We start from the raw sequence: 27606 nt of genomic DNA, 5'->3' as shown, positions 1-27606 counted from the left end.
ACTAGACAAAAAAAGATGAATAAGGGTGAATACAGATATAGATTTAGAGAGAGTATTTCTTAGTGCACAGTTAGATTAAAGATTCAGGTCAGGTGGCAAATACTGCAATGTTTCCCTTTCACAAACAAACACATCAGTTCGGTCTCCCATACGTTTCTAGGAATGTAGAGGTTCCCTGATTCTGTTTTTCTTTCCATTTTGTTGTTTCAGTGCTTTAATTAAAGATTGCCACTCCATACTTTGTTATTCTCCAAGGCCCTAGGAAATTTGGATGAGATGAGATTATACATTTTAAAAAGGATACGTGCACAAATGCACGTACATACAGAGCACATCAAAGTTGAAATTTCACAATATTATTGCTTAGATAAGGCTGAAGAGCCATTTACTTTCTTCAAAGTAAGTCAATTTAAAAGTGACCCAGAGATATAGCAAAAATTGTTAAGGTGGTATGAAATGACCAAATTTTGAAAAAAAGATGTAAACATCAGGTAAAATTTCACATGATACCAAATTTTAGACAAAAAGAGTAATTACATGGGTTGTTTAACTATAAGCATGGCAAGATGGTACATTCAGAATTCTCTCTTCTAATTAGTTGTATTGAACAGCTTCAAAAATAGGGGGCTCAGACAAAAGGGAAAAATAATGGTTCCTCTTCTTCCACCCACAGGCTTTCCATTTGTAGCTTCAGGTACTGCTAATCTTTTCCTTTTCATTCTTTGCAAAGCACTATAAGGATTAGCTTGAATGAGCAGACAGCCTGAGTTAACTTAAAAGAAGAGCATCTATAGGCCCCTGCTGAATTATAGAGTCAGCGGGACAGAGGTTAATTAGGAAGGAACCAGCAGAGCCACAGTTCAGATGGACATGAGGCTTCCACCCAATTGCTGATAATGTCATCATTTTCAAGTTTAAAAGCAACCTTCCAGAGAAGGCTTGTGATCATTTTTCATGGGCTGGTTGCCACATAGACCATTTATGTGTATGAACTCAAAGCATTGTTTTTTGTTGTCTTATTTTTTGTTTTAAAGGGTTTGTCCGGGGCGCCTGGGTGGCTCAGTTGTTAAGCGTCTGCCTTTGGCTCAGCTCATGATCCCAGGGTCCTGGGATCAAGCCCTGCATGAGGCTCCCTCCCAGCAGGAAGCCTGCTTCTCCCTCTCCCACTCCCCCTGCTTGTGTTCCTTCTCTCGCTTGGTCTCTCTCTGTCAAGTAAATAAAATCTTAAAAATAAATAAATAAATAAAGGGTTTGTCCTAAAGTAGTTTACGAGTTTATGAATATGTCAGATCAGTCTGTGAGGGAAATAGTTGAAATATCCCACCTCTGCGCGTCTCATGGCAGCCTTACCCATGCTTTCCGAGGAGCGCTGACTGTAAACATTTGTGTTTCAGAGCGCCTATGTGCCTCTCCTTCACGGTCAGTCTCACCCCCTGTCCTTGCTTTTCTCCTAAGAAGAGGATCAGGTTTCAAGGAAATGGACACAGTCGTCCACTGCCCCCCATTTAAAAGTAAGAAAAGATTTTGCTGAAAACTAAGCTTAAGAAAATATGATCGGTGCGCCTGGATGGCTCAGTCGGTTAAGCGGCTGCCTTCGGCACAGGTCATGATCCTGGGGTCCTGGGATCGAGCCCCACGTCCGGCTCCCTGCTCAGCGGAGAGCCTGCTTCTCCCTCTCCCTCTACCTGCCACCCTGCCTACTTGTGCTCTCTCTCTATCTCTCTGTCAAATAAATAAATAAAATCTTAAAAAAAAAAAAATGATCTGGAACCTACTTCTCTCACATCCTTTTATTTAATGCCATCTGTCCTTATTTATCTCTATCCTGCTTAACCAGTTTTGCCAGTGAGCTTCTAAGTGACAGCATTAACTGACATGGGTTTTGCTTTTCCTTGTTTCAAGCTGCCCTCGTAAAATATCTAAATAATTGGGCACATCAGGGATACAGAAAGGAGAAATCAAAGAAACAGTGGGTCTGGAAATTTCTTGGCATAAGGGAAGGACTGATCACAATAATTATGAGATATATGTATGGTAATAAGATATCTCATATAGCACACATCCTACTGGCCTCATCAGATTCTCCTGGCCTCACCTGTCCCCTGGACGCTTGGCCCCTGGACTGGCAGCTGAGGCAAAGGACTTCGTGTTGGATCTCATGCTTGCCTCCGTGTGGTCTTCAGCTCTTCCTCCACTTCTAATCCCATAAAATGCCACACCATAGGTTACCAGATCTGCTTCCTTAAAAGAGGTCTGTTGCCAAAAGAGGCCAGATGACCCAACCCAGAAATATAGGAAGAGAACTCCCATGGTGTTTGTTTGATAAACAGGAAAGAGAAGGCAGGAGGGAGGCAGGAGGGGGACTTTCTCTCGATTCCTCCCTTTGATGTATTGTTCTGAGATAGGGTTTTTCATACAGCTTGTCTGGAGACATCCTGCCCCCTGTCTAGCCACTGGCTGTGTCACTTCGTGGCTTATTGTGATACAGCAGTAATTGCAGAAATGCATGCCTTTAGCTTGGCTGACATTCCTGCCTCACTTCCCATGATTGTTCTTCCCAATGAAGCATGAGCATTGAAGCCTTGTCCCACGGATTGAAGTATTCTGCCTCTTTATTTCTCAGTGTTTTGTTGTTTGCCAAAGTATGGGATCCCTTCTTCCTCCTTTATTTTTTTTTTTAATTTAAAAAAATTTTTTGGTTTAGAAAGTCCCAGAGACGGGATGTATAAGACCAAAAAAGATGGTGGCACCTCTTTCATTCAATTTTAAAATTTCTGTCTTTAATGCTTGCCTGTCTTCCCAATTAATTTTCATCCTCTGCTTTTGTGTTTTATTTCTTCTCTGCCTGGCAAAATCTGGCCTATTTTTCCCAGCCCAGCTAAACATCATCTTCCAGGTGAAGGCTTTCTTGACACTTCTGCACACACCTGCCATGCCAATCTCTGTCATCAAGCCAGGTGTAATAGAGCCTGCATCTATGCTTCCTAGAGTTCTGGCAGTGTGGTCTTGCTAGTTGGACTCAACGTGACCATGAGCTTCCCCCTCCCCCACCAAGTCTTACTGATTTTTTACCTCCGGGATGGCCCATAGAAAGTGTCAAACATTTTTTGCTGAATGACGGTGGTTCACATTCTCCTTTTTGCATTCATCATGTTTGTATCCGTCTCAGTCCAGATAGGTCCACCTCTTCCCTGGGCAGGACAGTGGCCTCTTAGCTTCCCTGCGGCCAGTCTCCTGACAATGCAATCTTCACAAACCACCAGACTGATCTTCCTAAAAATTGCATCCTCTCTCCCCTAGATCTCCAGCACCTAGAAAAGAGATAATAGAAATAATATAAATGCTCAAAGTCCAGACAGACAGTAATAGTACCTAATGAATGTGAGATACATCCTATCTGATATAAATACCTTTGTCTGGTGTTCGGGGTCCAGGTCAATTGAACTCCTACACCTCCATTCCACTATACAAACTCTCCATTCTGAATTTAAATAAATAAATAAATAAATAGGCACCTGGGTGGCTCAGTCAGTTAAGACTCTTGGTTTCAGTCAGGTCATGATCTTAGGGTCGTGAGAGCCAGCCCATGTTGGGCTCTGCGCTGATCGTGGAGCCTGCTTAAGATTCTCTCTCTCTCTCCTTCTGCCCCTCCCCCTACTTGTACATGTGCTTTCTCCCCCCGACTCTCTCTCAAAAAACCCAAAAAAAACAAAAAAACAAAACTCTCCATTCTGGTCAGGATTGGTTTCCCTCCCCTGCCTCAGCCTATGCAACTGCTCCCTGCATTACAGTAACTTGGGACATCTCTGTACCTACCCAGATTCTGTCCATCCTTCAATCTCCCACCTTCATAGATACCAGTGGAGTTGCTATAACTAGACAGATTCCCCTGTATCTCAGCTTTTATAAGCATCAGAAATGTGCCATCCAATTTCTCAGGCTTGAGATCTGATTGTCTTTCTTCAGTAAGACTACAAGATTTCCAAGAGCAGGAACCATGTTCAGTACTTCTTTAAGAATCCTCCTAGTACCTGGGCCAGTAAAGACTGAACAAATATTAGCTAATTGATTCATTGCTACAGAAATCAGCCTGACCAAACCAGGCAGAGGAAGTTAATGATAAGCTATAGCCTGTTAGTTTGGGGGTATCATTAGAGTTTAAATTTTTAAAAAAGGTATTTTCTATTTACTTATGTCAGCATGGAAGAAGAAAAACACAACACACATTTTTCTATATGTCTAGAGAGAGAAATACTACTGTATGTCAGAATAGTTCATTAAAGCATTCTTCTGCTCCCTTTCTAACATATGCTATGAATCTTCAGAGCAATCAGGGCACATTTTTTTCCAATTAATTTTTCTCTTTTGCTTTACTGGCAGTCAGTTTTTCTAATAGCCATTTTTCTAAGTCAAACACTTTAATTAAAGTTGGAATGAGAAATCTGATTAAAATCTAAATTGGCTCAAGTTGCTGTGATCTTCTGGTCTGCTTTTTGCACTTACATAATTTATGCCCTAAATTGCTACATTAGTGCTTTCAGTCCATTTTCCTAACCTAAGGGGTTTAAAATGGTCTGGAGCTTTGAACCAAATAACCATAATTTGGGAGCTATTGCATACTCCATGTTAAAAATGTCAAGACTGGCAATAGGTTATGGAATGAATTTCCAATTTAGTTTTAAAATAATTCCCAAAGCCAAGCACATACTTTCTTTTCTGTTGGTTGCCTTTCCTCTCCAAACTTCATCTTTAAATAAATTTAATATGCTAAAACTCATTCTTGGTGATAGATGCTCTGCCACAATGCAGAAGAAACCAATTAATTTTGAATATATAAGTGAGTATTCCATAAGAAAAAAAGGTGTGGTTTATCTAGGTTTACCTTTTTCTATTTTCCAAAAACCTTTCTGATGATAAATTTTTAAAGGTAGGATCTGACAACCCAGAAAAATTAAAGTCATATTACAGAAAAAACTCCAGAAAAACCAAAAAGCAAGAAAACAAACAAACAAAACCCCCAAAACTCTGAACCACAGAGTAAGTTAAGAAATCTGATTCTCACTTAGTATCTTAGGTGGATGAGTTAATAATTTCATAAAAAATGTGACCATCAGGGAAATACGAATTAGAGCAAAGGCTGAGAGAACAAAGGTAACAAAAATGGGGAGTATTTATGAGAGAGAAATTGAAGTTACTCGAATGTCTTGTTTTTCAAGCTCAGCTTGTGGGGGTCAGACAGGGTAGCTGGCCCTATTGCTGTTCTCTACAGATTGAAATTGGCTGCCGTGGGCAAAGGTCACCCCACGGTATCAGTTACTTGTTGCTACCTGGAAAATTTAATTTCATGCTCTGCAGTAGATCTGCTTTCTTCTGTAGTATGAATGGCGACTGTCCCCAATTGATAACAAGAATAACTCCATTTTCTCGGAGTCGTTAGATTCTAGAAGCTCCTCCATTCAGAAAGGTTTCTGCAGATTGCTGGCATAGTCAAAATATCTGCTACACTAACATGCTGGGTGGATGGAATAAAAGCTATGTGTTCGCCATATTCTTAATCTTTTTAAAGATATTGTTTGGTTTCTGATTTGTAGTGGAGCTCACCTAAACTCTTGTGTACAATCGATATTTAGATTAACATAGGTTTCTGCATGGAATTCCTCAAAAAACGGAACGTCTAGGGATGTTAGCAAACAAAAAAATGTCTGTATTTTCAAATGACAGGGAATGTGGTCATAGGGAATTTATTTCCCAGGGCTTGTTTTTGCCTGAAAACAAAATTTAAATGTCTATAAATAATTTCTACTTCTTCTCCTCCCCAAATCATTGTCTTTAGAAAGAAGAGGTAAGAACTGTTTTCATAGTGAGATCGACAGTACACTAGGAAGCTGATAGGAATATTTAGAACAAAGAAGCAAAGAACAAACCCTTTCTGTTTAGTCTGCTCCATTATTGACCTGGGTGTAAGCTAGAAGAATGAGAAAGCAAAACTGCCAGAAATCCTTGATAGTAAATGACCAAAGGAAGCGTTTTATCATATGTATGCTCCTCATTTTTTTTTTACCTTTGTTCCTTTGGCCTTAATTCTCATTAAAAGTGGTCCTAATTAGTTTCATCAGCATTGCAAAGAATAAAATTATAACTCAGTTAAATAGCAATGTACATCTCACAGTATCTGAATTTTTTTAAAAAAGCAGAAATGAAAAATTAGGTATTAATTGGTGTTTCTTGCAGAGTATGTGTATGGGCATGTTTGCACACACACACACACACACACACACACACACACACACAACATACATGACACCCTGACCATGCAGTTGTGAACAGAAGCCTTCCTCCTGTTTGCCTGTAATAGAGTCATTGGAGAGCACAAAAGGGACCTCACATGTCTTTTCCTCTCCAAATCACCCTGCCAGTTCTCATTAATAAAGCCAAACCCACCCTGGTCATAAAGCATGTAAGGGAAAGACAGAACCGCAGAGCTTGGGGTGTTAGGCATCTCGGCGGGTGGGGAAATGGTGGGGAAGTGAGGGAAGATGAAGAGGTGGTGAGAATTGCTTCTTCTCTGGCCATTAGTTCCAAGAACAATGCCCCATGTGAGAAGACCTGCCATTGTCAGAGGAAGCGGCAAATATTTCCTGCTGAGGGTCAGAGGTCTTCAATTTATTCCATCCTTTTGATACAAAAGGCCATACTCTACTCCTCCTTCTCCTCATGCTAAGAAATAAATGAACTAGCTAATCATGTGCTGCTTTTGGCTGATGATCCACTATTATGGCTATTTAGATGATTTTAAAAGCAGACTAAAAAATACTCTCAAAACAAAAACAACAAGGAAAAAAAAGCCTCTAGAAAGGAAGAGAAGGAAAATTAGGTATCTTGGTTTTTGAGGCCTACGTAATAAAAAGAAATTAATGATTTTCTAGTGTAGCTCGCTTGTCATGCAAAATGGAAACTGGAACTCAAAAGGCAAAGTGATTTGCCCCAGTTCACATAGCTTCTTAGGGTCAGAAATGGTATTAAAATCCATGTTTCTTAAACCTGGGACAATTTGAACATCAAAATAAGTGTAGAACATTATAACCCATTGAGTGGAATAAAAATTCTAATTCTATACTGATGTAAATAAACAAATGGGGAAGAAAGGGAAGTTCTTCTTTACCTAGAATGATAATAAATACAGAAGAACTGATTGATTTATAAAGTTATCAATGGATGCTAAAGTTAGAGAATGGAAAGTCTTGATGAGAAACAAGTTATCTATATAGTCTAAGGATTTCAGCAATTGTTGAGACAGTTGACAAAACTTTAAATAGACTGTGGTTTAGATAACTATATTCTATCAATATTAATTTTTTTATAATGTGTGTAAGAAAATATCTTTCTTTTTAGGAAATAATATACCATAATATATTTAGGGGCAAACATTTAGAGTCTCCATCACTCTCAAATGGTTTAGGGGAAAAATGCATGGATATATAAATATACATATATCTCCATACAATGTATATATAAAAATGAATGTATTTATAAATATGTATCTACATATACATACATGTGTATATTATATATTATAGATCGAATGATAGAGCTAATGAGACAAAATGCAAACTTTTAGCAAATCTGTATAAAGGATATATAGCATTCTATGTACTATTTTTGTAAATTCTCTGTAAGTTTAAAATGATATCAAAATAAAGAGTAATATAAGAAAAAATCAGGGACACCTGGGTGGCTTAGTTGGTTAAGCATCTGCCTTTGGCTCAGGTCATGATCCCAGGGTCCTGGGATTGAGTCCCACATTGGGCTCTTTGCTCAGCAAGGAGTCTGCTTCTTGGAGTCTGCAGTCCTTGGCCTGCCCCTCCCCCCACTCGTGTGTGTGTGCGCGCGCGCGCGCGCGCACGCTCTGTCTCTGTCTCTCTCTCTCTCTCTCTGACAAATAAATAAATAAAATCTTTAAAGAAAAAAATCAGGTCTCCTGACTCCTAGGCCAGAGTCTACTTCAATAGATTGGAGAACCAAAATTTAAGATCCCCGAGGTTTGTATTTATATAACGTAACTCGCTTAGTCAGTCAGGCTGCTATAACAAACTACCATAGATGGGGTGGCTTTAACGACAGAAATTATTTCTCAGAGTTCTGGAACCTAGAAGTCCCAAGACCAAGGCATCAGCAGTCTAGTGTCCAGTTTGACCACACTTCCTGTTTTGAGATGACCGTCTTCTTGTTCCCTCACATGGTGGAGGGCAGAGAGTGAGAGTAAGCTCCTGTGTCTCCTCTTACAAGGGCACTAATCCCAATTGTGAGGGCTCTATCCTCATGACCTAATCACCTCTCGAAAGCCCACCTCCTAGTACCATCACATTGGGAGTTAGGATTTCAACTTATGAATTTGGGGACACAAATTCATAGTTTGTCCCTAACACTAATGCTTACCAGGGTGGCCCCGTGTGCAGATCCTTCCCTTTGGCCAGCTTGTGATTCCTTTCTTGGAACTGGGCCTCTAGGATGGTGCTGACATACTGAATTTGGGTGGTGCTTGTTCACGTTTGACACAGATTGAATTCAGGGCTCTGGGCTAACAGAGGTGAACCATCAACTCTTGGCCTATAGCTGCATGGTGGGCTCATGCTTCTGCTCTGACCCATCCGTGTTCTGACCATGAGGCTGCCTCTGGGCTGCAACACCCAAAGGTGGCAGGGGTGGCAATCTGGCTTCCTATTGGTATGCTGGGCAGTCACCCCACCCCTCCAAAGCGTCCATACCACATGTCAGGTAGTTCTCCACGGTGGCCACACCTGTGTCTACAGGGCTTTTAAACTTTTGTTCCATGATGCCAACAGACCTTTTCAGTTAATGACCTCATGCTCTCCTGGGTGGGTCTGAATCCTGCCAGATAAATAGTGAACATTCTATGTGTGAATGAGACCAGTATTCTAGCTGCCCAAACCCCTCACCCACATCCCCTGTTAATGGAGGTGTGTGGAAGGCAGGGGTGCAAAGAGATCACAATCTATAAAGACACTGTTGATGGCCTAAAGAGTTCAAAAGAAGATATACTTGGAAGATGTGCTCTTCTATGTTGATGCTATAAAATTCCAAGTGATAAATTCACTATGACAAGGAAATGAATTATTGCTCATACATTCCTACATACTCTTAGTAAGACTTGCATTTGTGGTCATCATCAATGAACCCCAGTAACTATATTTGAGAGTGTCACTGGAAGCCAGTATTTACAAATAGCTAGATGAATGATGCAGTGTCATGAATGAAGATTTCACCAGCATTAAATCAGCAGTATGAGGAATAAGCAGAGGCAACATCTAAATCATTTCAATAGAAACAGGTTCTGAAGAGCCAAGGCATCATCAGTAATACCAACATTACTACATTTTTCTTATGGTGACAGATATGAAATTTGGCAGAAACAGTGCATCTGACAATAAAGAACACAAAGAGAAAGTAGATGTTAGCTCTTTCTGGTGCTTAGACACTTGGAAGGATCTTCATGTGCACTTACTGAACAATAAGCAAATGCATGAAGACCTCTTTTCTACCTGGTATTTCAAATCTCCATTGCAAAATCACTGTACCTCACAGGAGCCCATGAATTTTGTAACCTATATTTTAATCAAATTGTTTATGTAGATAAGGGCTCCATGCAATCTGGGGAGTGCCCTGCCTGTGGTGATGTCTTACTTTGATGGTGATGATTTAAGAAGGGTTACAGAGAGAATTCTTGAGAATCTGTCGTACCTCTCCGTGTCTCAATTTTCTCACCTAGCTTATGTAGAAGCCTAATTTATTATTTTATACAGAAGCTAGGAGGCTTATTTATTATTTTACACTGAGAAATGTTATTGTCAAGCCCAAGCAGATGTACAAATTGGCTGACCAAAGCACTTTCTCCTTATAGACAAGATCCTGGGGAAGCAAAGTTACGGGATCAGAAATAGGGGAGTTTATTCTACCATGGGGATGTTTACTGTGGTCATCAGGAATTGACATCCAGATGTGGGTGGACCCATTGGGTTGCTAGCTTTGGCCTAAAAGGGCATACTCTCTCCTAAACAGTGCCAAGAGGGGCAGCACCAATCTGTAGTTTTGAATCTCTCCTTGTTGAAGACCACCAAACATGGCTGATCATTCTTTCTGATGGGAGTGTTTCTTATTTTTTTTTTAAGATTTTATTTATTTGAGAGAGAGTGAGCAAGAGAGAGTGCATGAGCAGGGTGGAGGGGCAGGTGGGGAGAGAGAAGGAAACTCCCCGCTGAGCACGGAGCCCAACGTGGGGCTCGAACCCAGGACCCTGGGATCATGACCTGAGTCAAAGGCAGATGCTTAACCCACTGAGCCACCCAGGCACCCCAGGAGTGTTTCTTATTTACCTATGTTAACACTTTCAGATAGGTTTGCCATGCAAGGGAGCTAGAGCCTCATGGACATTGTATATTTTTATTTATTATAGACTGAATATTTGTGTGTCCTCCCCCAAATTCATATTGACATCCTAACCCCTAAAGTGATGGTATTAGGAGGTGGGGCCTTTGGCAACTGATTAGATCATGAGGGCAGAGGTGCCATGAATGGGATTAGTGCCCTTAGAAAAGAGGCCCTGGAGAGCTCTGTCACTCCTTATGACATGTCAGGTTATAGCAAAAAGATGGCCATCTATGAACCAGGAAGTGGGCCTTCACTAGACACCCAGTCTGCCGGCACCTAGATCTTGACTTTCCAGGCTCCAGAATTATTAGAATTAAATTTCTGTTGTTTATAAGTCACTCCATCTATAATTTTTTGTCATAAAAGTACGAGTGGACTGAGACACTATTCAGGTTTGTATAGCTGATACTTTACCTCTCTAAGGCAAAGTTTCCCTCACTTACAATTTATTGGGAAGCATCTCATATCTCTCTTGCCAATGAGGGCTGACCTGTACCATAAGAGCTATAAGCCTTTTGACAGTGATTTCAGCTGTATTTTATCTTTGTATTAAAGAAGTTTGAGTAATTGAAGTTTGTATCCCAGTTTGAATGTTCATTTTCTTGTGACACAATGGTGATCTCCCTGATTCCCATACTCTCCACCAGGCAGGCTAGGATGCTCCTTCCTCCCATGCTATTTCAAGAGCACATTCCCTTAGGATAACATTTAGTTTCACTGTGCTTATTTTACAATTCTGCCTCTTCTTCTAAAGTATGAGCTCATGAAGGTATGGGCCATGCTTGACTCACCTTTGAATTTCCCGGAGGCAGAATAGTGCCATGGTCAACATCTTGGTCTCTGGAGTCAGACTGTCTAATGTGGGATAGCTGCTATAGTGTTTCTTCTAACTTCAGCCTCCATTTTCTCACCTATAAAAAGGAGATATTAATAGTAATTGCCTTCTAAGTTCTTGGGAAGAGTATGAGGTGAAATATGCGTGTTGCTTAACCTTGTAGCTGCCATTTAACTACACATATTAAATATTAGCATCTAGTTAGTAATAGTTGGTACATGGAACACAGTTACATGAAAAAATATGTATTGAGTGAATGAATGAATATGTGAATGAATGAATAAGAGATGCAGCCAAACTTGTGAGCTGAAGTCACAAATAGAGCCCCCAAATCACAAAATGGGTCCACAGTAATAGCCCATTGACACACAAAGTCATTTACTAACTGGCTGTAATAGAAGGAGGAATTCTGGTGACTCTCACAGATGGATGAATGAATCTCTGGGTTTCCTGAGATTTTCAGCATCTCCTTCTTTGCCCAAAGGGACCTTTCCTTAGAATCCTAGTAAAGACCCAGCTCCATTGGGTGACAGAATTAATGTGAGAAAGGGACATGAGAAATCATGAAATCCACTCCCTTTTGCTTCAGAAATGGAAGATTTGGGCCCATAGGTTTCAAGAGTCTTGGGAGGCTTAAAGGATACTGTCCTTTGGAGCCTTCTGCCATCCCTATTAAAACGTCAGGGCTATGGCAGTTAGTGGTATGGCTAGAGGCACCCAGAAAAGAGTGTCTTCATCTGTAAGGGCAGAGGTTAACTACAAAGTTTTCAGGCCCCTTTTTGTGGTGGAGTGTTTTTAAAAGGGCTGCTTCAACACATATACACTGGTGTATGTCACGGTGACAGGTAGACACATCTTAAAACAAACCTCACAAATACAATTCAAAACAAACCAAGTCTCTAAGAACTGGTTCCTTACATTAGCTCATCAAGTCCATTCCCTTGTCAAGAAGAATCAAATCCCCAAGTAGAAGACAAAATACCTGATTTTTTCCAGAAGGCCGCATGAATTTCACTTCTTCCCCTTCCAGGAGTGATAAGATCTCAAACAACCACATCAGCCTGGCTCACAGGAGTAGGGAGGCCTTGCTTTGCTAAGAAGCTGGTAGTGAGAGCCTAAGATCTCTGTACAGAGTTTCAGCTACCCAGCTGTACTTGCTTGGTTTTATGTCAAGTTCTCTGGCTCAGTGCTTCCCTCGCTGGCTCATCATGTGGACCAAATGAAATGTGTGTAACAGTGTGTTTAAAATCACTGCAAAGCTCTATGCAGTGGTGATCTGTCCCCCCTGTGATTCTGGTAAATAAAATCAACTTGAGGATAGCTGCTGGACACAGGCTAGAGCAGAACGGGAGTAAGCATTAGACACAGGAGTTTGGAGTTCCAATTAGCGGTTACCTGTGTAACTCAAGTCTCCCCAACCTGAGGGCAGATTAACAAAATTACGTCAGGCCTGCCACCTCTTGATCCCACTTGTCCATGAGGGGCCCAGTTCCTACTGAATGCCCCCTCCGATATTTTGATCTGTGTCAATGGGTGTAGCTACTTCTCGGCCATCTTCCACTGGGTACCACCTTCTTCCTGTGCCAGGCCACCCCCCGGGCGCCACACGCACAGCACAGCCACATGCCATGTTTTCTCTTACTTTCCATTCTCTATCACACTCAGTTGGAGCATTCTCACAGCAGGACTGCCCCACTCCTCCTATATATATTTTCCAGAGTTTTAGAGGAAGATTTCCCTCTTATTTCCTACCCATGCTGCTCTCCACTGAGTCCCACATTAGGTCCAAAAGTGCTACACCAGGAGCAGAAGTAGGTGATGGCCTCACTGTGCATGGCTGAGGCTTTCCTTTAGGACTCACTGGTTCTAGCTGGCTTCTGTCCTCAAGGCTTCTGTGTCTCAGGAAATTTAGCCTCCTAGGGTCTGTGCTGTGGACTGAATGTTTGTATCTTCTCCCCCTACCCAATTCATATGTTGAAATCCTAATTCCCAATGTGGTATCATTGAAGCTGTGGACCTTGGGAGGTGATTAGCTCATGAGGTTAGAGCCCCCATGAATGGGATTAGTATCCTTATAAGATCTCTATCTCTACTCTTTGCTTTGTGGTGATACAACGGAGAGATGGCCACGGGATCTGCCAGCACCTTGATCTTGGACTTCCCAGCCTCTAAAGCCATAAGAAATAAATTTCTGTTGTTGAAGCCACCCTGTCTATGATATTCTGTTATACTAGCCCGAATGGACTAAGACTGTCCCACTAGGTTTTGTTTTGTTTTCAGATGTCCCTAGAAATGTCTGCACCCATTTAGACTTTACCTCCCTCTTCTCCTGCCCCACTGCACCTGCCTTTTAAAACTCTCCTTGCTTTTCTAATATTCATTCATTCCATAGATTTATTTGAAGTGTATTTATTATATGAAATGTTTCTCAAGCTATAAAATGAAATCACGTTCCACCTCCAAGCAGTGCTGGAAATGTCCTGTAACTTAAAACCTTATAACTAGAAACATTAGGCTTATGGAAAATTGGGGGACTTGTGACTATAATTTATCATGTATATTCAGTTTTAAGAGGTGATTTAAACCCAAACACTGAAATAGATTTAGAGGGTTTTATTAAAAATATTTACTCAAAAATTACACCTTAATGAAACTGCAGTATGTGTCATTTTACAGCTCCAAATTGCAAAGTAAGCCATTAAAATTTGTGGATACTTACCTAGTTCTCCTGGTGGTAAGCTCTGGGAGCAACTGAAGGTGGGCAGAAGCTGGAGTGGTTCTGGGGCTTACTGGGGGCGGCTGGGTGGGTGGGGTAGGAAAAGGAATGGGCCCCTCCTCCTCTTTTAACTTCCCTATCCCCTACCCCCTTTCTCCCTATTTTCTATGCTGGTCTTAATTTATTTCTGTTTGCCCATAAAATATCTCCACCTGGGGGGAGGCTGGGAGACAGGACAGGATTCAGAGAGGGAAGAAAGGCATTCAACACAAATTTAATGTCTTTTGAAAGTTCCTCAGCATTTTCTTCTCCCACTGGAGACCAGATTATGTGCCAGCCCCACAGTTTCTGGTGTCACCTGGGGAGTCTAATGTGGGAATGAGAGAAGGAGGGGTTGGGCATAGATGTGCCTCTCCACCCCCACCCAATCCTTCCCTTCCATATTCTCTCCTCCCCGACTCTGGTCTATCCTCTATTTCACCTTTTGGAAATTCAAGCAGCAACTCATCCCTGCTCAGGCAAACACCCAACAATGGGGGAGTCACTGGCCTTTGTGATTTACTTGAATCAGAACACCAGAATTCCTGTGCCTGGGTTAAAATCAGTGGGGATGGGATCATGTAGGGGAAGCGAAGGGGTCAGTTTTGGGCTGTGGGGCTTTGGGAGAGAGATCTGGAGGAAATACCATGGCTTGTGGTCACTGGAGGTCGGTGTGAGAGCCCTGGGTCTTGGGAAGTCTTTTCTGATTTTCCCAATTCTGAGTGAGGTGTCTCTCCTACGTGCTCCCCAGGTAGGTGCAGACTACATCCAGAGCAGCACAGCATCCCCAGTCTATAGCCCTAGCTCCTAGAAGGAACTCTAAGATTGCTTCCCTAGGAATGAAGTGGGCTGCCATATTGGAAGGTCACTGGACTAAGACTTAGAAGACATGGGGATTTCCTGTTCTAGCAATTAACAGGGCTGGACACTCAGTTTCTCTAAACCTGTTTGTTTTTAAACACAAAATGATTCAATCTATCCCATTCTACTTATGAAATAATGGAGCAAAATGAGAACATGGATGCAAAATGGCTTTATAGACTATACAGTGCTGGTCACATATAAAATATTATTATCCAGATGAAGCTTCAGCAAATAAAAGTAGGATCCTGGCCATTCTATGTAAAACAAATGCTGTACTTGTGGTGTAGACTTTCATAAAATTAGCTCTCTAGCCTCCAAATGAAAATATAAAATCGAATAAAATTACAATAGTGAACAATTATGAAATAATAACACTTTAACATTTTGTGAATATTGCATTTAGTATGTGTTAGGAAATAACGCTAAACACTTGGCATGCATTGCCTTTTTAAAAACTCGGTGCAATCATATGAAGTAGATATTTTTATGACCCTTTTTTCTCTAGGGCTAAGAATGTCATGTGACATGTGGTGGGCTGAAGTCAAGTGAGATCTATCTGACTTTGGAGCCCAGCTCTAAACTGGACTATAAACATGTTAAATAGCCACTAGAACTAACTTGAACTTCCTTAGAAAGGAAGTCTTAACTAAAGACCTGTGTCTGAATCTTGCTACCTGTGAAATGTTAAAAGTCGGTTTTCTCAAAGAACTACAAGGAATGATTGTTTCCCGAATATCGCAGTGGCACCCCAGGAAAGATGTGTGGTAAATGGGAGGGTAGGGTGCCTCATAGGCCAGGCCAAGCAATACTCTGTGTCTCTTGCTTTCATTAACATTAATTCTGGTTTTTACTTTTGTGAGAATCTTCTAAGGCCTAGGAGATTCTATTCTCCAAAGAGGATTTGTGTGGGCTTCAACCAGATGTTCCAGATAGCTTACTGGGAAAACTTTTAAATTAACTTCTCTACTTAGGGTGTTCTCAACCATGCAGGTGGTGTAAATTCAAACCCCACACCCACAGAAAGACAAGCACGAGGCTGCGAATTTTCCGGGAAATCTTTTTTTCACCGCTCAGAACCCAAATCAAGTCATGCATATTTCTTGTCATCTCCTTTTGCTGGTACACCATTTTTTCCCCTTAATCTACACTTTGACTTTACAAGTCCCAGATTTTGACAAGAGCCTTAGTTCTAGCTCCCCATCTGGCACAGACCTGGTCCCCTTTGTCATCGTTAAAACCCAAGGGCACCAAATTTGTCCAACCCCCTCATCACCACCTGCCTTGACATGTACTTCCCTCTGGACTGTGGCCTCCCCTCTTTATTTTTGGCATCCCAGGGTTTCCTCGACATTCTTGTTTGTTATCGTTTCCTAGCATTTCTAGGTATTTGGTAGTAGGCAGGGTTTTCTGAATATGTAATCTGCTACACTGGCAGGAAAAAAACCCCACCAATATTTTTCCATAGGTAACATCTGGTTAACAACTAACACGAGAAGAGGAAAAGAAGAAAGAGCCTGCCACCTGAATGGGTCAGTGGCCCTACTCTTCAAATCAGAAGTCAGGATGTATAACAAGTTTCTTAGGAGTTCAAGGGATGGAGCATGAAAAATCAGAACTGGTCCAAGAGATCCATTAACAGAGAGGAGACAGGCATCGTTCTGACCCGTGGCTGAGGAGAGCGTGTCTCCAGAGACCAGCTCAAGTGCGAACCACCACTGCTTCCCAGGCCTGCCTGAGTCACTCCAGTCATCCTGTCTCCCCGGAGGGCACAGGAGGCCCAGAGAAGAATCCCAGCCTCTTGCCCTGGGGAAGATCTCTGCCATGGCCTTGAGTGCCTCCAAGGACAGGTCCTGCAAAGACACATTATATGTTCAAATGCTGTTTTTCTGCCTCGCTCTTTTCTTATAACAGGCTAGGAAAGAACTCAGAGAAGTTTGGATTAGCCATAGGACAGGAGAATTGAACACTTGAGTCAAATATCCAGCTTATTTGGTCACATTGCTAAACATAAAGTGGCAGTGAGTGTTCTTGGTTGAACTATTCCAATCAGTCAGTGCTGGGTGTATTTCTGAATAAGCAGATGGACTGACTTGGGCAGGATTGGTGGCGGTGGAGGTGGCACTTGGGTAGGGCAGTGGACGGTTAGGAAGGAGAGCTGTCCTTGTTCATTGTTCGCTGCCCTTCAGACTGACAGCTGAGCTGTGCTTACTTCGTCTTGCACACAGTCACATGTGAAGCTCACTTATCTCGCTGAACTCTTCTTATTTCTTCCCACATTGGATTGTCATCTTTGTTATTAAATCTGGGCCACACTTGGCATGCTTATTATTGAACAGCCACCTGTCTTCAGCTGGAGGAGAAGAAATGCCTCCACCAAATTAATCAGCCCCGGGTGATTGGCACTGGGGACACTTGCCATGTCAGACATACTTCCCCAATGGAGACCAAATTCAAATTTATCCTAGAGATGGGAAACTTTAGACCTCAAAAGGGCAGTGCTCTTAGAGTTTACATTTTTTCCTCATTCCTTTAGAGCTGCCAGTTCTTTAGCCACTGAGAATCTGCTTTGTATTTTAAATTCATCGTCCTTCAGTTAATTTTAAGACTGGAAGTGGTGGGGTTTTTTTTTTTTTTTTCTCCTTACAGCTCTCAAACCAAGGTCCAGAAAGGTCTGGTGATGTGCCCAGGATCATACTGCTCACTTGAGGCAGAGTCTCTCGTTCCTAGAGCAGTTTTTCCCCTTATCCTCAGTGCTTCCCATGAGATGGTGACAGACAAAGCAGATGAACATCTGGGAAATATCCTCCCTGCCGCTCCCCCCCCCCCCACCAAAGTAGTGGAAGGAGTGGTTAGGTGACCTTTCTTGGCTGCTGCGGATTCAGTATAAATACTTGCTGAGTAGAGCCTGCACCCTGGGCTCTGTCCTTAAATCTCCAGCCTAACACATGCTGTGTCCGGTGAGGAGCTTAAAGAAACAAACACTTGTTTTTGATTTTCTTCATAGGATCAGATCACTCTGGCAACTTATAAAGAGGGGACTATCGTTTTATAGGCAGGTGACTTCTCCAACTCTTGCTCCTTCCTCTGCTTCAAAGGATGCAGAGGAACAGGGCCCATACCTATAGGTGCTCCAAGACCTTCATGTTAACTTTCCTGGACATACAACCTCAAAACCGATTCTTCTTTGAACCCAGGTCAGAGAAATCTAAACTGCCTAGAAAGTAAAAAAAAAACAACAAAAAAAACGTGAACCATCTCTTCCAGTCTTTGGGCCCCTTATGATATTGGGGACTTACTCTTTATCCATCTCTGGGAAGAGGGGATTCCCATTTTTAAAGAAAGCTCTGTTGTAAGTGTCTGGAAATTTTCTTCCCAGCCTCTGAATCCTCCAAGCTATGTTGGAGGCAGGGCTTGCCTGGGGTCTCAAAGCAGAAGCAGTTCAGACAGGTCCTCTTTCAGCTGCTGGCGTGTGGGGTTGGATGCTACTGCCCTGGCCTTCGAATCTCTAGTGAGTGATGCAGAGAAATATGGGGGTGCTTACAGGTGAGTGCCGGCAGTCCCAGCAATGTTAGGAGTTGCTGAGTGTTGGGGACTTCCTGGAAGGCAGCTATGCTAACCACTATACCACCAACGCTCCTATTGGGGACTTCCTGGAGAGCTGCTGTGACATCCAGACCCTTCTGGCAATGACCTTGGCTGTGCTTCCACGACCTGGCTTCCCTTGGCACCTGTATGCCGTCTACATCTAGTTCTGCATGGGGCCTGCTCATTGATTTTGCAAGTTATCCAGTCTCCTTCCAAAAAATTCCTTTCCTGCTTCAGCTAGCTAGAAACAGTTTCTGTTGTTTGCAACCACAGATCCTGACTAACCCTGTCTCCTTAAAGTTGTTTCAATTGGGGGGGGGCGGAGTTTGGTGGTGAGCTATGCTCATGGCATCTTATTAAAAGGGAGCATGAATGTGAAAGCTTCATGACTGAGGTTTGCAGGACTTTGGCTTCTCCAGCTGCTGGCAGTGGGGACAGGAAAGGAGGTCATTTATAGTCAGCAGGGGGTGGTGGTCTATGTTAAATCATCCATGTGACTTCTGCTACAGCTCCCACACCCGTTAAGTTAAAAACAGGTACTGACAGGCATCCTGTAGATTTATTTTTCCAGCTCTGCCCTCCCTCTCTCTCTCTGGCTCTCCTTGCTAGCCAAAGTCAGGCCCCACAGCTGGATGAAATAAAATGGTTATATTGGGAGGCCTTAAAATTAGCATAGCTCAGTATGTTTTCAAGTTGAGGCCCTTCCCTGAGTAGAGAATGGAGGCTTTTCTCACTTGCTCTGCCACAGCCGCTGGGATAAAGTCAGGAGCTGTCTGCTCCAAGGGCTCCCCTGAACCAGACCCAACACCCTCCTTCCCCACCCCCTCCAAATCCAGTCACTACTACACCCACCATGTACCACAGTGAAAGACAGGCCCACTCCATCAATGGCACATTATCATGTGGCTTTCCATTTTTCTTAATCACCTTATTCCTTTGCTCTTCCAAAGTTGAGGATAAATTATTCAACAGGTCTCCTGGGGTTAACTTTATGAGAACTTAAAGCCAGTGCCCATCTGCTATAGGTTAGGATAAACCAAATGCTGAAAGTTAATCCTTCTTGTTCCACTCTGGAAAACACCCAGCCGTGCACACACACGTGTGTACACATGAACAATCACAAACTCACACACCCTACGACAGTACCTCCCAAACCACATGGCCCAAGCAGCAAAACATCAAGGCTTGAATCACCCTACGCAGGCCAATAAAAACTTTCCTTTGCGCCCTCATATAGTTGAGCTTGTGCTTGGAAAGTATCCCCCACGTGCCTGGCTCTGTGATTGAAACACTGTCATGCCTTTCAGACAAGGGAATAGGTTCTATTTAAACATTCCTTTGCATCTACACCTTTCTGACACATGCATGGAAGTGTGGAATATCAGAGATGAAAGGGCACGTCTATGAAATATATAATACACACACATTCATATTGTATAGTTTTATAATGTATTAATTCTACCACCTTTAATTTCAACTTAAGAGGTAAAGATCAGCTAATGCAATGGCTTTGAAGCTTGACTTTGACATATTCTTACTGGAACACCTTTTTAAGCCAGAGCTCAGTTTATGTGTAGAATAAGGACTAAAAATAGTGCCTACCTAATAATATTACTGTGACAACCAAATGCAATATCCAATGAAGTCTTAGCACAGAGTCTGACAAACAGCCAGGAATATGGTAGCCATCATTGTTGTTATTCATTCCAAATGGATTCTATTTTGAAGGAGTTAGCCAACGAAAATGCATTTATGAATTAGTAATGAATTCACTCTCCCCACTTTGTAGTTTTCAGACATATTAATTTCACCCCATTAGGACTTCCCATCTGAGAAATCAGTTGCCATAACTTCAGTAAAAGGTAAAGACTGCTCTAATTCAGTTTAACCTAAAGCAGCCTTTTTGTCAATGGGTGATAAACATTAGAATTTTAAAAATATTTTTGATATGGCTATTTATATAGCACTGGCCTAAGGCAATTTATTTTTTTAAAAGAAGAAACTGATGTCCAGAGGAAGGACTTTGCCTTAGGCCACAAGGCAAAATAAAGAACCTGGGTTTCCAACCACGAGGCCAACTTCAGTCTACTTCATTTGGCATCCAACTAAAAACCTATGGCCTGATTTCAAACTACTTGTGGGCACATTTATATGTCCTAAATCAGGAAGTTTCGTGGAAACCCACTGGGTTGTATGTCCAGCAAGTCACCCCTATTCCACCCCCAGCTCTTTTTGGGAACTGCTCCTCCCCACCTGTCCACCGCCATGGCTCTTGGTGGCTATGTTCATAGGATATGAATCAACCCCTGGCCATAGGTCCAGGGGTGGGCACCAGGACCACCTTGGGCCAATAGGAATACTTCTTCTTAGGAATATGGAATGAAGTGGAGAAAGTCTTTTACAGGTAGATAGACACCATTATTGGTTATGTTTTCAATGGTGCTGTCCATAGAAGCAGAGAAAGCCAGGGTGTAAAAAGAAAAAAGAAAATGCATTCACCATGAGGAGGAGAAAAAAGAGTCGGATTCCTTATGGCTTTTACCTCAGAATCTCCTTTACTTTGAGGTCTGCTGCAGGCTTGCCCTTGGGTTTTTGGAAACATTGTTGCATATGTTCTTTCCTGGTTTAAGCCAGTTTGAGTCATTTCTCAACTCCCGGCACACGCACGGGGGTTACATTCCAGGAGGGGGAGCACTGGAAGATCGACACTGTATTGCCCGTTAGAATATCTTCTCTGTGGAGAGATTATTTTCTCATCATTAGTAATAGCTCTTCCATGCCTCAGATCTCTTGAAGGCATGGCATGCCTCTGGCCCAAGGTGTCTGAAACTACCAGGTCAGACCTCCCAACTGCTATGATATTTCCCTTGCAAATGTCTTGAGAATTTGTGCCAGGCTCTGACAGCCTTCCGCTCTTCCTCTCCATTTCTTACCACCATTGCCTTGAAGGCACCTTGGGCTTCCATAGAACTTGAGTTTTACCATCTGGTGGAATACTCTTTGCTTTCGCTTGGCAGCTATGGTTCCAGCACTTGCGCATCTTCCGTCAGCCATCTGGGATCAAAACTGCTCCCCCGGAACACAAGATGAATGGCTGAAGAGAGATCATAGTGATGAGCAAATGGCATCCATTCCATGACCCCCTCAACTCAGGCGCGCAGGGGAGAGCACACGTCCCCACTGAGAGCATGGAGGAGTCTGCATGGCAGGTTCTGCCTAACTGGAGCTTATGCCAGTTCTCAGAGTTCAGGGAAAATACATAGTAACAATTACCAAATTGGAGTGTTAAGTGGGAATATGTAAATAAGTGTATGTATATGTACACTTTTTAAGGAAGATACTTCAGACACACATATCATTTTAACAAATCAGCCCTGTGCAGCGTGTGGGGGAATACGTGCATTTGCAGTCCAAAACATGTTTACTTCTACAGGAACTACGAAAGTTTGTTAAAAGCTATGAGAAATATTTGGGCTTGCTCATTTAGCAAATGTTTCCTGGTTGCCTACTATGTGCTATGTGGCAATGCACAAAATAAGTAAAATTCCTTGCTATTTTGGGGTTTCTATCTGTAGGCAGGAAAGCCCTAATGGAAATACTAGCCATGGAAACTAGTGATAAAAGTGTCTGTTTGGTGCCTTTGATTCCATTGGGTTAATGTGGTTTTTATACATTATTTCTCATGTTCTACCAGATGATGAACTCTGTAAGTGAAAGGACTGTGTTTCTTTTTATTCATAATTCTCTCTCTACTGCCTGACTCATAGTTGGTCCCAGTAAATATTTATTGATGAAGTAAATAAATTATTCCCCCATCACTCCTGTGAGGTTGGTATTATTATGCCCATTTAAAATTGTAATGTAAATTGAAGATCAGATGGTAGAGGATTCACCATGTGTAATTTGGCCCGAATCACACAGCAAGAAGAGCTAGAGTTCGAACCCAGGTTTTCTAATTACACCAAAATATTGCTTTTGCACGCATCAGTTGACTAAAAATGTTTTGGAGCTCAGGTCACTCTTTACTACAAGCGGGGCCTGTAGGGATGAACACTACCTAACACTTTCAGTCCTTGGGATACTATTCTACACTAACAAGAGGCATGATCCCTGATGAAAGTGTTAACTTTGTGTTACTTGCATGTTCCAGGCTTCACCAACCCAGCCAGGGACTACCAATGAGCTGTGGTTAACGATAATGACCCAAAGCCCCTATTTTTGCCCCAGTCTGCAGCCTCTTCCTGCATCTCTTTCCTTAAAACAAGCCAGCCACCACTCTACTTACTCCATGGCCACCATGTGTGCACAAACACTTCTTGAATTTCTCAAAGATCAGCTAATGTAGACCTTGAATCCATCTGCGAGTTGGTCCACAGCCACCCTGGGACAACCACAGCTTTTACCTTCTGCCAGAGCTTTGTTTCGTCAACTTCTACTGTATGAGCAGTTGTGGGGGGGGGGGGGGTTCTCCTACTGTTGCTGCTGTTAATGGTGCTTTTTAGGAAAATGAGGACAATGACTCCATTCTCCCACAGCTTGCAGCCCTGAGGGCCCCAGACGAAGCTGGTTTCTGTGATGAGGTCAGGAGAATGGTCCCACAGCCACCGCCATTACGTAACCTGACCCTGAAGTAGCACTTATGGTCCTGAGTCTCAAAACATCTCTCCTTCACATCCAGCCAGGTACTCTCTCCCTGTGAGTCCATATCCAGGCAAAGGAGGCCTGGAGCACAGAGACCCTCACATGTGCTCAGACGGCAGAGTACTAGGAAGACAGTGTTCTTTGTGGGAACCTGTGAGTCATTGATCTGTTAAACTTAGAATAACTGAGTACTATGATTTTGCTAAATGAAATACATCTTGGATTCTCACCGAAACAAGGATATGGAGACTCCAGAATTTATGCACTTACGCATAAGTACACACGAACTCCTCACAGGGGAGGAAATGCAACTCATTAACTGTGCATGTGTAGACATGCACAGGCAGGAGAGAGAGAGAGAGAGAGAGAGGGAGGGAGGGAGGCAAGGAGGATGGGAGGGAGAAAGAGACAGAAAGAGATTGAATTGCTAGGACTGTCCACGTGTGGCAGGCCCAGCCCTTGGAACATCGTTGTTTTGAAGGAGCCCAGTCGGAAAGCTCTAGGAAATAGCTGAGTCTGAGAGTCATTCAGGTGAGCGGGTGAGTGTTTTCTGGCCTTCAAACTCCATGCAGGGTGCTTCTCAGTCAGTCCCTCAGTTCCTCAGTAACACAGCGTGATTATACTTGAGGCTCTATTGGTCCTCGTCCAGTTTTAGCCTCCTGATATTCCCACTGAACTTGGTAGGCCAGGGCAGAGAAGGCTTTGGGGTAAAAGCAAACATTTTAGAGAGGGAAATGCCAAGAGGGGAGGTTTATTAGGTGGGAATAAGTTTATGATACAGCTCAGGACCTCACAGTGGTCTGTGTCTACAAGGGTGGCACTGTAATTACAAGGAATTTTAAAGGGAACATTCCAGCCAGGAATAATACAATTTCAGTCTTTTCTCCAAGCTTCTCAGTGCCTATGCATATGAATTTATTAAGCCCTACAGACTCCCAGCATGGGCTGTAAGTATCATTGTATCTTTCAGGCAATAAAAAGAGGTCTGGCCACAGAGAGTGTTGCCTGTGTGTTCCCAGAGTTACCCACCAGCTCAGTGGTCCTCCAGGGGTGGTCCAGGCCTCCCTGGTGGTCTGCGTGGACTTCCAGGGGTCTACGGCTTGATGTGGAATAGTCACGCTTAATCAAGAACATTGTCTCTGCTTATGCTCCAGAAGAGATTTATAATTTACTTACGCTCCATCTTCTGGCAGTTTGCCATGGTTTAGTACCATTCTTCTTACTTCTTCTTGTGACATTTTCCATGCCCACACTGTGACTCTGTCTTACAATGCTAAGTTATTGAAGGTGTTAGGTAGCCTGAGTGTCTCCTTCTGTCAAAGCAGCCCTTTACTCTAAAGGGGTAGCTTCTCTGGTTCTTTCTGGCTTTGGCTTAACATAATACCCTGTGATGCCGAATTTCAGCCTGGTAACTAGGTGGGGCAGTGTTCAGAGTTTACCTCCTGTTTTAACAACAGTTGTTTTTCTCCTCTGAAGGCAGGTGTTAGTTGTCAATATATCATCCAGACTGTGCTACTTTCCTGCCTGGTAAAAGACCAAGAAAGGAAACCATGAAAAACAGAGAAGTTATTTGTAGGTCAAGGTTTGTTATTTAGCATCAAGGTTTCATTTTAGTAGAGAGATGGGGAAAAGAATGTACACATGCCCACCCAAACAGTTTATTAATCAGTGATTTGTTTTCTTTTGTTATTGGCTGCTATTTCAAAGGCTCTGGCAAGTAAACAGAATGAAAAAATTTTTTAAAGCAGTAACTCTTTGCAAAATTTTACATTTTAAATGGAAGTTTCTATCTGTTGGCTCAATTTTCCAATAAAAGAACATTTAAACCACAACAACCTGAGATCTCCGGAACCTTTTTTTTTTTTTTTTTTAACATTTTTGGGCTGTTTGTTTGACAATAAAATTTCACATCTGGGCTGACAAGCCTGGTGCCAAGTTTTAACTTAATGCAGTTTTAAATGGAGGAGCTGTTATGCTCAAGGAAGCAAGAAGACTCAGGCTTCTAATGGAATTGCTTGATAGCCTTTCACCTACAGCTTGCTCACATAACGACAGTGAAGCCCTGCTTAGTGACCAGTGAACTCAGATTCCTGCTGTACACCATCTTTCTAAAGAAGACATAGTGTTTTTAATTCACTCTTCATCGTTTAGTTATCAGGCAGGGCCCACCTATCTGGCTTCTTCCATTTATATCATCTGTGCTAGTAAGTGCTTCCCGTAAGCCTAGATGTGAGACTCAGCTCAACAGTGATCCAGTTTATTCAAACTAGTCCTCCTTCAGAAGGCTACTACTCCCGTATTAATTCCTTATTGCTTTTCTTTCCTCTGTACACCAATAGTACTTCATTCAAAATACCCCAAAGTATATAACCATTCAAACGTGATCAAGGTTTATTATTTCTTGCTTATATCAAGTCCAAAATATGCTCCCAATTGGTGGCCTGTTCTGCTTCAACATGTGATGCTAGGGCCCAGGGTGACTCTGCCATCTGTCTCACCTGTCCCCTCTATACCTACCCAGGTTAAGGAGGAAGGGTACAGCAACTCATAGCTGGCAGGTGTCTGAGGGCCAGGCCCAGAGCATCACATCTCATTTCTGCCCATATTCCTTTAACCGAAGAAACAAAGGGGCAAAAGGAAATGGACCAGTGAACCCCACGAGCTGGTCTCTGCCTCACCTAACACTTCATTCTAGGGCACCCCCTTCCCACATCCCTCTAGCACAGGGCCTGTTACAGAGGCACGTCTACCTTTCGTACCAACTGTGGTCTTTGGGAGAATGAATGGATGAATCTCAACCAGAAGAGGCATAACGTGGACATGTTTGATGAATCTTGGACTTCCTCGTTTTGAGGACAGACTGTGAGGCTGAGCGGATGTAGCTGTTAAGGTCATCTTTTGCAGAACTGAAAAAAAGGATTTTTCTCTTTGCCAATTATCATATGTGCTTGTCATAAAAATTCAGAAAAATCCTGAAAATATTTTAAGGAAGGAGATAAAAACCACCCATACTCTCTTTTTCTGAGAGATGCTAAAATTTTTCTTGTTTATACACTCTGATGGATTTCTTATGTGCATGTAATTTAAATTAGTGTTCACAAAACTGAGACTGTACAGCATATACTATTTTACAGTTTGCTTTTCTACTTAACAAGATACATTATGAACATCAATCCATGTAAATAAGTATAGATCTGCATCATAATTTTTGGCTACGTATTACTTGATTCTATAGATGTGTCTGAGAATAATTATATAATACACTTAGCTTAGCTGAACAGGTATAAACTGGGTGGTCAATGAGACCTGGATTATGTTATTTTATTTATCAGTTTTATTTGCAGGGCAGGATACACTATCTTGCTCATGGCAGATGACCAAGAGTGTTTTGATTAAGCTGGCCTCAGCAAGATGGAAGTGCCTCTCAGACTTTGGTGTGCAGACAGATCACATGGGGATCTTCTTAAAACACAGAGATTCAAACATTCCTGAGGTGTAGATGAGCCTTGAGATCCTACAATTGCATCAAGCTTCTGGATGATGCCCACACTGCTACGCATTGAAGAGGAAGGATCTTACCTGGTGGCTCTCAGCCGGGGGTGATTTTGCCGCCTGGGGATTTGGCAATGCCTAGAGATATTTTGGGGCGTTTAGTTATAGTAGCTTTTGAATTGGGGGTGGGGGGCAGGAGTGCTATTGGCATCTAACAGATGGAGGCCAGCGATGCTGCACCTCATCCTACAGTGTGCAGAGTAGCCCCCACGACAAAGAATCCCCAGGCCCGAGCTGTTGATAGCGCCAACTGCGGAGAGACTGACCTAGCCTCTCACATCCAGTTTTCTCATCTGAACTGCAGAACACACAAAATGATCTGGGTGACTTTTTCTCAATTTTCCCAAGGATGGTACATAACTTGTACTAAATTAGATGCATAGGAGATAAGCTGATTGGTTATATATAATGGGTACTTTAGGGAACTCAAGCTTAATTCTTTCCCAGAATGCTGATTTACTGCTGGTTGTGTTACTATCTTGTTTCAAGGATTATGAGAAGTCACCATAGCACAGTTTGATTTCTCTGTCTCTCCCTCTCTCTCTTTCTTACTCCCTCCTTTTTTCCTCTCTCCTTCCTTCCTTCCATGGGAAGAGGGATCTGAAATAATTGGTTGCATTGCAGTTTACCTCTCCTTCAGGGCTAAATAAATACCTAATTGGAAAAACATGGAAATCTATAGAACGCATGGATTATTTAGCTGGAGAACATTCAGAGGAGCTTCTCATAAAGCTATGGCCCCAGTGGACCAGTCTTAACACAGAGTTGCAGCCGATAAAACACAGTCCAGCCCTACCAAAAGGTACTCAAGTTCTGTACATGAATTTCTTGAACACAGTGGAAGAAACAACAGAATCCAACAATATTTTAGAACAAAGAAAACAAGCAAAACTTTTGCTTTCTTTATTTTCTCATATATATATATATA

The 27606-nt window shown here is 42.4% G+C and overlaps 1 long non-coding RNA gene across 1 annotated transcript in view; it reads left to right on the top strand.

Annotated features, from left to right (window-relative positions):
• The window catches only part of LOC145722681 (uncharacterized), a 191750-nt gene that overhangs the window by 105708 nt on the left and 58436 nt on the right, over positions 1-27606 (top strand). The gene's annotated exons all lie outside the window — the stretch shown is intronic.

This window comes from Leptonychotes weddellii, chromosome 7 (genome assembly GCF_054177405.1).
Source record: "Leptonychotes weddellii isolate Sample4059 chromosome 7, ASM5417740v2, whole genome shotgun sequence".
Classification (NCBI taxonomy): Eukaryota; Metazoa; Chordata; class Mammalia; order Carnivora; family Phocidae; genus Leptonychotes; species Leptonychotes weddellii.
Note: the sequence above shows the minus strand (reverse complement) of the source record. Positions and strands in the feature narration are given on the sequence as shown.